Below are 14,025 nucleotides of genomic sequence, written 5' to 3'. Positions count from 1 at the left end.
AGTAGTTTCTGGTGGTGTAGTAGGTTCTTTTGGCAAGGCTGATTCGGCTTGAATGCCAGTGTCAGGTTCATCGGGTTCCAGTATCACCGGATCGGAGGTAGATATGGGTATCTCTACTTCATCGTTAGGCGTATAGAGTTGTGGTGTAGGTTGTCCCTTTTCGGATGACTCTATGATTTGGTCAGCATGGCGCCTTATTATGCTTTCTCCGATGTCCACGGTATACATCAGCGGTCCTAGTCATGTGCAGGTAGTTCCAGGCTGCCATTTCTCGGTACGGTAGTCCCGGGCCAAAACATGTTGACCTATCTGGAAGGTTCTAGTTGGCCTTTCATACATGCCTTGAAATTGTCGGTTCTCCACGTCCCTTCTGATGTTGGGCTTGATCAAATCCAGCCGGCATCTTAGGCTTCTATTGAAGAACATCATGGCGGGTGTTTGGTTGGTAACCATATGTGTTGCATTCCTGTATGCGAACAAGAAGTTATCCACCTTGTGCTGAAGTTTTATGTCTTCATTACCCATGGCCTTTATGGCCTTCTTGAAGGTCTGGACAAACCTTTCAGCCAATCCATTGGTGGCGGGATGGTATGGGGCGGACGTGTAGTGCTTAACCCCATTGTTTTTTAAGAACTTCCTGAATTCTTCGGACACAAATTGCGGTCCATTATCAGAACAGATCTGTTCCGGCAGCCCATTCCTGGCAAATATGGTCCTTAATACTGTGATGGTTTTTTCCGTGGTGGTGGAGGACATCTTTATTACCTTCGGCCACTTGGAGTGTGCATCAACCGCGATTAAGAACATTGGCCTAGAAATTCAGTTGCGTTCGCCAGCCGTTAGCGCCATAAGAGGAGTAGATTTCGAGCGCTAGGCACTTAGCACCCGGGCGCAGGCCGATCTGCGCCTACGCCCAACTTCAGTTGACATTTAGCGCCGGCGCAAAGTGTTTGCGCCCGCTCAGCTGCGCGCGCAGCTTATGACGTCATTTCGTCGTGCAACGCTGTTTGTGCACCCCAAACCGGAACTTCAGTGGCGCCCGCCCAATGTGGGTGTGGCGCTGTTAAGAACTGTGAAGTGGAACGCAGCAGAGGCCCTGCGGGCCTCGGGGAGCGCTAATTAAAGGGCACTCAGACTGGACTATAAAGGCCAGCCATTTTGCTGCAATGACTTTAGTGCTTTGGATTTCTGGACAGAGACCAAGGAACAGACCTTACTGATTTGGGACAACATAGGAGAGGTATTTTTGGCTTCTGGCCAGAGCTTGGAAATTTGACTCATTGTGATTTCACTGTTTGCAAGTATATTATGGGGGCTGCATGGGGTTCCAACCCTCAGTTCCAGCATTATGTGCGAAGGGCTCGCAGACGCTGTGTGAGAGGGGCAGCCATGCCTAGACGCAGAGGGGCCATCAGGCGTCGGCAACGTAGGCCTTACCCACTCAGGGAATACCGGCAGCAGGTGTCCTATCTCACCATGACTGCCGCGCATTGTGTGAAGAGGCTGCGCTTCAGAAGGGAGGTGGTTGCAGAGATCTGCCAGCTGCTTCACAGAGATCTGCGTCCACAGCTGATGTGCAGGACGTCTCTGTCGGTGGAAGTGAAGGTCACGGTGGCTCTGAACTTTTATGCAAGCGGCTCCTTCCAAGCCGCTGCTGGGGACATAGCTAACATCTCCCAGTTCGCCGTGCATCGCTGCATCCGGCAGGTCACCGATGCCCTTTTCGCAAGGAGACACCAATTCATCTCCTTCCCCATGACCCTAGAGAGGCAGGAGCAGCGTGCAGTCGGATTTGCCAGGATCGCCGACTTCCCCATGGTGCAGGGCGCCATTGACTGCACGCATGTGGCTATGCGGGCACCTATCGACAATGCCGAGGATTACCGCAACCGGAAGGGCTACCATTCCCTCAATGTACAGCTGGTGTGTGACCACAGGCAGCGCATCCTAGCTGTCAATGCCCGCTTTCCAGGAAGCAGCCACGATGCATTTATCCTGCGCCAGACTACTGTGGCTGACATGTTCCAGGCACAGCCTCCCCCAAGGGGATGGCTTATCGGAGACAAGGGCTACCCTTTGTGTACATGGCTCATGACCCCGCTCCGCGCACCCAGGACCCCTGCTGAGGAGGCATACAACGAAAGCCATCAAGCCACAAGGAACATCATAGAGCAAACGATTGGCGTCCTCAAGCAACGGTTCCGCTGCCTGGATCGTTCCGGCGGATCTCTACAGTATTCGCCGGATAGAGTCTCCCAGTTCGTCGTCGTTTGCTGCATGCTGCACAACCTGGCTATCCGCAGGACTCAGGCACTGCCACCTCACGTTGGACCACCACCTCAGGAGGACGAGCAGGAGGACCATGAGGAGGAGGAGGAGGAGGAGGAGGAGTACCAGCCCAGGAGGGAGCCACAAGGTCCAAGGGCCGTCCGCCGGCGGCTTATTGAACGACACTTCTAGGCCCCCTCTCAGGGAATGGCTTGTGGCAATGAACGCACCTGAATGCAGTCGCTCCGCAAGCCCTCAGCCGGTTAACGCAACAACCACTTGAAACATGACACATGGACAAGCTGAATAAATAAAAAGCTTTATTTAACAAACTCAGGGCCCTTCCCACATGAAACACAAAAACAGACAACACCCCCAAAAAACAGTCAAAAACATATCTCACTCCCACAACCTGGGGAGGAATAACAAAACTTGTCCATCCAATTGACCTTCATCCTCGGCCTTACCAAGACAAACCCCCCCATACAGAACACAAACACCCCCATCTAAAAAAACATTTGGCAACACATTCTACTTGGTGTGCCGAGAGGGCGAGTCCTTGTGCAGGCTTCTCCGGCCCCTGCCCGACCTGCTGCTCCGCCTCAACCTGGGCCCTGTGGGTGTTGCAAGGCTGGGGGAAGGCTCCTGAGGGGCACAAAGCGTGACGGCAGATGCCCTTGGGGGTCGGCCTAGACGAGGTCCGGCCCTGGAGGGGCCGGCTGCTGACTGCTGCAGCTGTGGCTGGGCAGCATCAGTCTCTCCAGCAGCTCGTCGCAGCTTTGCTGGGGGAGTGGCAGTGGCGGCTGCAGCAATGGGGGCAAGCTGGCTGATGCCAGGCGCTCGCTGGTCGCCAGAGACACTGGCACTCGGCCGGGCTGGCACTGCAGCAAGAGCAGCAATCTGGTGAAGGCCAGACCGTTGCAGCAGCGCGGCGGGTGCCCTGGCGATGCGTCCGTGACACAGCGAGTGTGGCAGAAGTGAGTGCCCGTACTGCCCTGGTCTGTGCCCGCATCAGACCAGCCAGTGTCTGCACGGCACCACTCATGAACTCTCGACTCGCGTCCTGTGCTGCCGTGAGTTGTTCGACACCCCTGGCCTGTGAGTCCCCGAAATCGGCCACACTATGAGCCAGGGACTCAATGGCCTGAGGCAACTGTCCCACAACCCCCATGAACTCGGTGTGGCGCCGCTCCGAATCCACGGACATTTGATCAAGGAGGCGCACCTCCTGGGCGAGGACCGTTTCCGGACTGGAGGCCGGACTCTCCCTCTGGGGAGAAGGCCGCCGAGCTGGCCGACCCTTCCCGCGTGGCTGGACGCCACTGGGCCCAGCAACTGCCCTCCCCTGCAACACTTCCCCCCTCTGGGGAGAAGGCAGCCATGCTGCCCGACCCTTCCCGCGTGGCTGGACGCCACTGGGCCCAGCAACTGCCCTCCCCTGCAACACTTCCCCACTCTGGGGAGAAGGCAGCCATGCTGCCCGACCCTTCCCGCGTGGCTGCACGCCACTGGGCACAGGAGCTACACCCCCCTGCAACACTTCCCCCTGGCTCTCCTCCAGGCAAGACGTGTCCCCTCCATTTCCATCCCCTGGCGCGGATGAGGGTTCCCCCGATGTGCCGCCTTCCTCTTGGTCCTCGTCGTCCTCCTCTTCCGAGGGACTGACACTCGCGGCTTCAGGGACCTCCTCCTCACCAGCTGAAAGCAGGAAGGCGCAAGAGTAGCTTTAGAGTGAGGACAGGGCGTCAGCGAGGGAGGCATGAGTGGTGGCATTATGCGCATTGGTGGGACAGTGGCAAAGGATGTAGATCTGAAGCGCAAGGGGAACGAGAGAGTTCCAAACGGTCATGTTCTCACCATTGGGGTCCAGCACAGGGTCGGCATCTCCAATAGCAACGGGGCCAATCACCCGGGCATGCATGAGTCGAGCCACGCGCTCCTCCAGGTCACTGAGCTCCTGGAACTGGACACGGCCTCCCCCGGTGACAGTCCGGCTCTTCAGATTCTGCGCCAGCTTGGCCTGCAAGAGAAAGGATGGCCTCTAAGTACAGTGTGGTGCCCTGTTGTTGTGTGCACTGCCTCCCATGGTCGAATAGCTTGGCCAGTGTGTCAAGTGCAGAAAGTGCTACTGATGATCATGCCAGTGCCATAGCTGCTGGAGGAGGGCTGGCCATTAGGCCTTTGAGGTCCCTTTGCCCATAATGTGAGGTGCACATGCAAGGATGAGGAGGACACTGGAAAGGGTACTCACCCTGACCAACCGAGTGAGGTCGTTGAACTTCTTGTGGCATTGGTCACCAGTCCTGGGGACATCGCTGTTGGCTGTGACCCTCTGGGCGATTTCCCTCCAGGCTCTCCTGTACAGCCTCTTGGGAGCCTTCTTGCCACTGTCCGGGCACAAGATATCTCTTCTCTTCTCCAAACCCCTAAGCAGCACCCTCAAAACATGCTCTGAGAAGCGCTGCGCTCGTTCACGGGCCTTCTGCATGGCTTCAGGCGCTATTTGGATCCAGCAGCAGTGTTCAGGCCTAGCTGGAGGGCTGCAGTATCGAGGGCGTGGCAGCAGACCAAGTCGACCCTTCCCCCTTTAAGAGCTGGCCGGCGTCAGGGTGTCTGCTGTCAATCAAAACATGACCGCACCTGCGCTGCGCCCGGCCTCGGCGTTATCACTCTGCACCGCCGGCTTAGCGCCTAAAGATAGGGGTGCAACGCCAGTTTCAGCGCTCGCCCAAACTCCTTGGCCAAAGCTACTGAATATCGGCGAAGTGGCCTCCACTTTCCGGCGGGCGCTAACTTTAGCGCCCGCCCGAATTTACCGCCCCAAAAGTGGCTATACTGAATTTCTAGGCCACTGAGTCCATAAATGGACCAGCAACGTCGATGTGTACCCTTTGCCAGGGAGATGAGGGCCACTCCCATGGATGTAGAGGGGCTTGGGGTGGAGCGTTTTGAACCTTCTGGCATCCTAGGCAGCTCTTGGTCATTTCTTCTATGTCTCCATCGATACCTGGCCACCATACAAACGCTCTGGCTAGGTTTTTCATTTTCACTGCACCCAGATGCCCCTCGTGAAGCTCCTTTAGCACTTTATCCTGGAGTTTGGGTGGAATTACCACTCTGGATCCACACATCAAGGTTCCTCGGCATACTGACAGCTGTTCTCGTCTTTGCGAGAATGCTGGCAACAGTGGTTCGCCATGTGCTGGCCATCCCTTCACTGTTAAGTCGTAGACTCGTGAGAGAGTTGGGTCATTTCTTGTTTCCTTTTCAATGGCAGAATTTGTTACTGGTAGACGTTCCACTATGGTTGAGTGGAACATCTCCACTGGGTCTACTGTAGGTGCCTCTTCTACCATTGGCAACGGTAGGCGCGATAAACCGTCAGCATTCCCATGCTGTTTTGATCCTTTGTATTCTATGTTGTATCGGTGTGCCCCTAGAAAAAGGGACCACCTCTGTAGCCTTTGCGCTGTCATAATGGGAACACCCTTTTTAGGGTTGAATATGGAGATGAGGGGTTGATGGTCAGTCAACAAGGTAAATTTTTGTCCGTGTAGGTAATGGTTGAATTTCTTCACTCCCCATACCAGGCTGAGTGCTTCCCTGTCGATTTGGGCATAGTTACGCTCAGCTGAGTTCAATGAGCGTGCCGCAAAAGCTATCGGCCATTCCGAGCCATCAGGGAATTTATGCGATAATACTGCTCCTATGCCGTAAGGGGATGCATCGCACACCAGTCTGATTGGCAGTGATGGGTTGTAATGAGCCAAAACTTCTTTGGACATGATTAAGTCTTTGCATTTATGGAAGGCACGTTTACAGTCTTCGCTCCATTTCCAAATTACTCCTGTTTGTAGCAGTTCATTAAGAGGGTGTAGAAGAGTTGATAAGTTCGGTAAAAATTTATGATAGTAATTTATCAATCCCAGGAACGACCTTAATTGTGAAACATTTTCAGGTGCTGGGGCTTTTATGACCGCTTCAATTTTTTCAGGTGACTTATGCAACCCTTCCTTATTAATTATGTGGCCACAATATGATATTTGATTTTGGAAAAATTCGCACTTGGGGCGATTTGCTCGTAGGCCCCGTTCTCTCAGCCTAGTGAGCACCTGCTCCAAATTGGCAAGGTGCTTGTTGTCGTTTTCTCCTGTTACAAGGATGTCGTCTAGGTAGCATTGAGTCCCCGGAATCCCTTGGAGGACTTGCTCCTTAGCTCTTTGCCAGATAGCTGGAGCGGATGCTACTCTGAAAACCAGTCGATTGTACTGGTACAGACCTTTGTGTGTATTTATCGTGAGATATTTTTTAGAGGCCTCTTCAACCTCCATCTGTAGATATGCCTGTGCCAAGTCAATTTTGGTGAAACGTTTCCCTCCGGATAGTGAGGCGAAAATATCTTCTATCCTTGGAAGAGGATACTGTACCGTGTGAAGGACCGGGTTTACCGTCACCTTGAAGTCTCCACAGATGCGAATTTTTCTCTGTTCTTCAGATTTATCATTATTCAATGCTTTCTTCATGACTGGAACGATGGGTGTTGCCCACTAGCTCCAATCTATTTTGGATAATATGCCTGCATTTTCCAAATTCTCCAGCTCTGCCTCGACTGCTGGACGAATTGCGTATGGCACTGGTCTTGCTTTAAAAAACTTGGGAATTGCTGCATCTTCCAATTTTATTGAGGCGGTGATGCCTTTCAAGGTTCCTAGTTTCTCTTGAAACACTTCTTTGGCGTTGGCCAAGATGTCTTTTAATCATTCAGGTATGACGTCATCATCATTTTTTTTCTTACTGGTCACCGTCAGTGCCTGAATGGAGTGCCAGTCTAAACGTATTTTCCTGATCCATTCACGTCCTAACAGCGGTGGGCCACCATCTTGTAGAATGTATAAATACAACTTTTGTATTTCCTTGCCGTTGTATACAACAGGCACCCTTATTTTTCCTTTGGGGTATGCTTTCTGCCCCGTATATGTTTTCAAGATAATGGATGTGTCTTTTAAAGGTATATGCGGAAATAGCCTCTCGTAATCCCGTCGATTTATTACGGTCAGAGCTGATCCTGTATCTAGCTCCATTTTAACTGGGGTCCCTGCTATCGTGAGGGTAACCCAAATGGTCTGGTAATCATCTTTGGCAAGTACATTATGTAATTTGAGACAGCTTAGTCTCTTGTTTTCGGAGTCGCTATCGCTCTTCTGGTCTTCGGAGCTACTGTCCTTCATCATTTGTACCTTTCTGTACTTTTCTTTATTGATTTTTTTTTTCCTGTCTGTGGACTTATTTTGTCCAGATCGGCATACCCGTGCAATGTGTCCAATCTTTCCGCATTGCCTGCATGCTTTGTCCTTGAACCAGCAGTCCCTCTGGTCATGGGTGGATCTGCCGCAGCGATAACATCTCTCGAAACCCTGTGTCATTTCATGGGTGCCGAAGTCCTGTGTCTTTTGTTGTATTTCTGCAGCTCCTCTTGCGGCTGCTTCGTATGATACAGCCATACTGAAAGCCTTGTCCAGTGTTAAATCTTTTTCAGAAAGCAGCCTTTTCTGTGTTCCTTCACTTAAGAGACCGCAGATGAATTTGTCTCGAAGATAATCTGCTAGTCCTGCCCCAAATTGGCAGTGTTTTGATAGCTTTCTTAATTCGGTGAGGTAATCAGCGTTACTTTCATTCTTGTGTTGATTTCTCTTGAAGAATTTGAATCGTTCCGCTATCAGCAGCGGTGTTGGGTTTAAGTGCTCCTGTAGGGTATCAACAATTTCTTTAAAATCCTTGTCCTTTGGTTTGGCTGGAGTGATTAAATTTCGTAACAGCCCGTATGTCTTTGCGCCCATTAGATTCAGCAGTACTGAAGCTTGTTTTTCATCTTCTACTTCATTTGCAGTGCAATATACCTCCACTCTTTCCACATATGTGGTCCAATCCTCTATCTCGCTATCAAAAACATCAATATTGCCAGACTTAGGCATCTTAGAAAAGATATGGCGCTTCCTGCGCTTTACTTTCTTTTCTGCAGAAAAGATGTGGCGCTTCCCGCGCTTTCCCGCCGCTGCTGCTGATGACAACGCTGTTTCCCATGGTTTCCGTTCTTTTTTTATTTATTTATTTAGTTGGAGACTCGTTCCCGCCAGACTTTCTCTCTAGGTCTGAACGCCGACCTGTTTGCAGCGCCGGCCGTCTCCCGAGTGCTCCCTCCCCGTCTGTTACTGCTTGCCTCCGCTTTCACTGCTTGGCCCAGCTGTAAAACCAGCCGCTGGAGCCCCAGCCTGACGCCCAGGAAGGATTAGCGCAGTACCTGCCACCAGCTTGGCCAGCTGGTGAAACCACAGCTTTTTTCACTTTCTTGATTCTTCTGGACACCAGAGGAATCGATGTCCTTGAGGTGCTGCCGAATTGCAGGTAAGTCCGTTTCCACTTCGTCGCCACTGTTGTGTCTGTGTGTTGATAGAGACACTGAAGGCAGGAGTTGGTTTCATAGGTGTTTCCTAAGCAAAGTCTGGAGGGGAACTAACGGATATAACACAATATACAGGCTTATATAGCCCGAGTGGCCATTACCGGCATTACAGCACACATGGGGCTCTTAAAGGCACATACACTACAATTTATATTCTAGCCTTCTAGTTATAAAGGCTAACATTCCATTAGTCTTTTTGATTAATGTTTGTACCTATACCAAAGAGTTATTAGCTCGGTAATATTCTAACGCTGAAGTACTATTACAGCATCTAAAGTGGAAGTGATACTGCGCCCCAGGTCCTCAAATCATATACTAACACCAGAAGACATAAACACTTTTGGAGTGTTTTAAATTCCACACAAGACCAATTCTAACAGATGTACCAAGGATCACTTCTGCTCAATGAATCTTGCAGACCATTTCATCACTGCATTACTGTGACAATGGCCATCCTATAAGCCCACAACCTGCGTCTATCAAGAACGTTTCAGTAGTTCTTCTGTTTTGACCTTGTCTGGTCTTTATAACACAACCTTAATACTCGACCCAGTTGAGAAACAATCTTTAACAAACCTATTGGAGAAATGATTGTCCTCAGTCCTCGCTATCCTCTTAATATTCCATTTAGCAATGCTTCTACGTTCCTCTCTGACTTTAAGGATTTTTCTGATATTCCAATTATCTCTCCTGAAGACTTTGGGGGGGAAATTGGCTCGTGCCCCCTTTGGGGCGATAACTTCGCCGGGGTGCTACTTTTAGCGCCCCGAAAAAGTTAACACCCCCGCACCCAGAATTCAATGGTAGCACCCCAAGCAGGAGGTGAGCTGGCACGTAGCGCTGCGGTATGGTGCCAAGCACAGCGTGCACCGGGGCTCTGCTGGACCACTGGGGAGTGGGGTGTCGGCAAAAGAGGAGTGCCGGGCTGATGGATTGCGGCCAGCACTGTGCAGGAGGAAGTGAAGGGGGGGCAGGTGCTGGCAGGCATCCCAAAAAAAAGGCCGCCCGGCACCTGCCCTTTAATTATCGCCGTCACGGCCGCCAAAACACCACCCTGGCCCTGTCGGACACAGCATCTGGCGATAGGTCAGGGGGCGCAAGCCAGGCGCTGCGCATGGCGATGGCATCATCGCTGGAAATGGGGTGCTAACGGGAGGCGCAAAGCAACCAAATTTTTCCCCCTTTGAATGTGGCTGCCATTTAAAACCATTCTATTATCAGCAGATAACAGGGGAGTCAGCAATCTTAGTTTTAGCTGCAATTCATACCGGAGGAAGTGATTATGAAGACTTCCATTGATAGCCGGAGTGAGGGCGGAAGGATGAAGGTTGAATAAAAGTGGATTCTACAGACCACCAGTGAGTGCATGACTGCTAGAATCTGCTTCAGTTCAATACTGAAACACATAATAAGTATCTTTAGCCAAAATTAGAAATTGGATTGTCTGGGAAAATCAGAGTGCTCCAGAATTCACATTTTAAACTTGGCATCAATGTATTCCCAAAGGTTAGATAGGCACTGACAAGGGAGAGTAGAATGACAAGCAGCCATCTCTGGGTGGGAGGGGATTAGTACTGTAACAATGAGTCGAAATCTCTTTAGAATCAACAAAAACAGCCAATATCAAAAAATGTCAGAGAAATATCAACCAGTCTATTTATGGTCATCAACTCTGATGCTTGACCACAGGTCAAGTATAATATAATGAATCTTTACCAGAGACACTTGAAAGCACTCCTTTCCTTCAAACAACTAATCTTACTATTGTGTGCAGGGATCATGCTTACATGTGTTTGCTGAAGATTGCCAGAGCCCTACTGACCATTTCATGGAGTGGATCATAAAATGTTAGATGGAGGAACATGGACATTAGGTGAAATGCCGTGTTTATTTGGCTATTAATATTAGTGTATCTTTGGGGGGGGGGGGTTGGTACTTTGTCATAAAAGCAAAAATCAGAGCGAATGCTTCTTTGGCTCAATTATTTCCTGTTGCTCACCTGGCACCTTCACATCCCCAGACAGCACCTCTTTCAATCCCACAAGAAATCAATCATCTATAGAGCAAATGCCCAACGTTCCTACTGCTTCGGGCACCTTTTGATGCCAGTTTTTGCCTGTGCTGCTCTACCATACATTCAATTAGATCATGTATAGGGGAGAAATTACTTGAGATAACAGAATTGGTAAAACTAGTCTACCTGGACGGAAATGAAGTTCAACCCTGCCCCCCTCCTGCTAGGCAAGTTGAAGGTGAGGGGAAAGTTCTCCGCCATGGATTGAAGCTGCCCTGCAAATGCTCTACTCCCCCCACCCTCATATCATGGGGTTCCCAACTTCAGCTGTGGAAAGTAGAGGGTTAATGGAGCTCGTCACCTACCCGCCCTGCCAATCAGGGAGTCATGCATGGATGATCTCCATTGCTGGACTGCTGCTTTTCTATGGACAGGTACCTTAAATGAAAAAAATCTATTTTTAAAAATGGAGTGACTGCTGCCAACGATCAGAAGCTGTTCAGAAGCGTACTGCGCATTAATCTGGAACTGGAAGCTTTTTTTCCCCCACAGAGCATTTTTCCTCACAGCCCGCTCCTTCCCGGCATTTTAAAACATTTTTTTAAAGAACCCACTTTTGTGATGAACAGGCAGCGCGCATGCGCAATCCACTTGCGGTTCGTTGGCATCAGTCGCATTCTAAATTTCCCACTCTTTACTTTACCACTGACCAGAATTTAAAGTCTGGATTTTGGAATCCAGGATGAGTGATTAAAATACATCAGCGCAGGGTACCTGAAGTAAGAGTTGTTTTTTCTTCTCTCACTTCCAAGGAAAGATAGATGGATATTACAGGTTTAAACTGGGCATCCTTGGAAGTGAGAGAAGTAAAAACAACTCCCTCACTTCAGGTACCCTGCGCTGATGTATTTTAATCACCCATCCTGGATTCCAAAATCCAGACTTTAAATTCTAGTTAGTGGCAGGAGTAATATAAGGAGTGGGAAATGTAACCTTTGGTACGAAATCATCCTTCACCCAACCCCATTTCCAGTAGGAAATTTAAAGTAAAATTAAAGTTAAATTCCAGACCTTTTGGTCAGAAAAGCTACACTGTGCAAAATAACACTCAAGAAGCACTTAAGGTGATTGTCAAAAGAACCAAAGGCAACATAAGAAAAAACATTTTTTACACAGCGAGTGGTTCGGATCTGGAATGCAGTGCCTGAAAGGGTGGTGGAGGCAGACTCAATCATGGCTTTCAAAAGGGAGTTGGATAAGTACCTGAAAGAATTTTTTTTGCAGGGCTACGGGGAAAGGACAGGGGAGTGGGACTAGCTGATGTGCTCTTGCACAGAGTCGGCATAGGCTCGACGGGCTGAACAGCCGCCATCCATGCTAAGCATTCTACCCTCAACTGATGCCATCCTTAATTTAGGATGATTGACCCCAGATAATGCTGAATCAGCCTCTGCCCACATCCTCAGAAACTCTTTTCTTGTTCTGCTTCAGATGATGAAAACGCATGATGAACAGGTCACTAACTCGTCTGTTGCTCCAGACCCCCAATCCATGCCTCGGGATTGTGATTGAACGAACAGCAGCAAGGTCATTGCTGAGATCTGAACTGATGGTGTTAACATTCTGTGAGGTACTGTCTCCAATGTCAGCTAACTGCACCTGTCGTTCAACACAACCCCGAGTGGGAGATTAACAATTAGGTCCATCAGTCTTCCTCGTCAGTGACTTATCAGTGTGAGGCAAGGCCCCTGCTATTAATGGAGTCATTTATTTTCTATCCATTTGGAGATCCTCTTGTCACACCGCCATTCGCACCAAGCAGGATGCCGACGTATTTTTCCAAATAACATTGCTGAATAGAGAATGTCTCACTGGTGACAGTGAATTACGGCAGGTCTTTCATGGATGTAACACAGCCATAACTCGTCAGTGGCGTAAACCAAGTGAGTTATGACTGTTTTTCACACAAAATGAAAGAACACCTGGTACCCATTATTAGGAAGATGTGCTCTTCATTGTAATTGCAAACAGGACCTGATATAATCATGAGCAAACCGTAAGCAGGCTATTCAAGTTATTAATAAATCATCACATCACTTCAGACCAATTGGAAAAAGTGTTTAGCTCTGTGAATAAACCTTAGACAGCCTGTCACCTCGTCTCCCAGACTGGAGACTCAAAAGTTATTTCAAAAAGACTCAGGAGACATACCTGGAATCCACAGACTAGTAAGTTTAACATCAGTTGCAGGGAAAGTTTTTGAAATGATTTTCAGTGATACTTAAAAAAGTATTATTTCTTGACGGACAACCAGCATGGATTTAGGGAAGGAGGGTCATGTTTAATTTATCTGCTGCACTTTTCCAATGATATTACTGACATGGTAGAAAGGGAAAATGAAGCTGATATTACATACTTGGAATTTCATAAATATTTTGACAAGGCTGCACAATAGCAATTGAGGGCTATGGTCACAGAAAGTTGAACTATGACCAAAAAATTGATAAAAAAGGAGAAAATATAATCAGAGTAAACTAGCAAGAAATATAAAAACAGATTGTAAGAGCTTCTATAAGTATGTAAAAAGGAAGAGAGTAGCAAAAGTAAGTGTTGGTCCCTTGGAGGCTGAGACAGGTGAAATTATAATGGGGAATAAGGAAATGGCAGAGACTTTAAACAAATACTTTGTATCTCTCTTCACAGTAGAAGACACAAAAATCATACCAAAAATAGTGGGGAACCAAGGGGTTAATAAGAGTGAGGAACTTAAAGTAATTAATATCAGTAGAGAAAAAGTACTTCAGAAACTAATGGGACTAAAAGCTGACAAATCTCTGGACCTGATGGCCTACATCCTAGGGTTCTAAAAGAGGTGACTGCAGAGATAGTGGATGCATTGGTTGTGATTTTCCAAAATTCCCTAGATTTTAGAAACGGTCCCAGTGGATTGGAAGGTAGCAAATATAACCCTGCTATTCAATAAAGGAGGGAGAGAGGAAACAGGGAAGTACAAGTCAGTTAGCCTGACATTAGTCGTTGGGAAAATGTTGGAATCCATTATTAAAGAAGTGGTAACAGAGTACTTAAGCAAAGTCAACATGGTTTTATGAAAGGGAAATCGTGTTTAACAAATTTATTAGAGTTTTTTGAGGATGCAACTAGCAGGGTAGATGAAGGGGCACCAGTGGATGTAATATATTTGGATTTCCAAAAGGCATTCGATAAGGTGCCACATAGAAGATTGTTACACAAGATAAGGGCTCATGGGGTTGGGGGTAATATA

This window comes from Somniosus microcephalus, chromosome 11 (genome assembly GCF_052327205.1).
Source record: "Somniosus microcephalus isolate GS21.2 chromosome 11, FLI_Smic_1.0, whole genome shotgun sequence".
Taxonomy (NCBI): domain Eukaryota; kingdom Metazoa; phylum Chordata; class Chondrichthyes; order Squaliformes; family Somniosidae; genus Somniosus; species Somniosus microcephalus.
The sequence above is the reverse complement of the archived record's forward strand: the minus strand, read 5'-3'. Positions refer to the sequence as shown.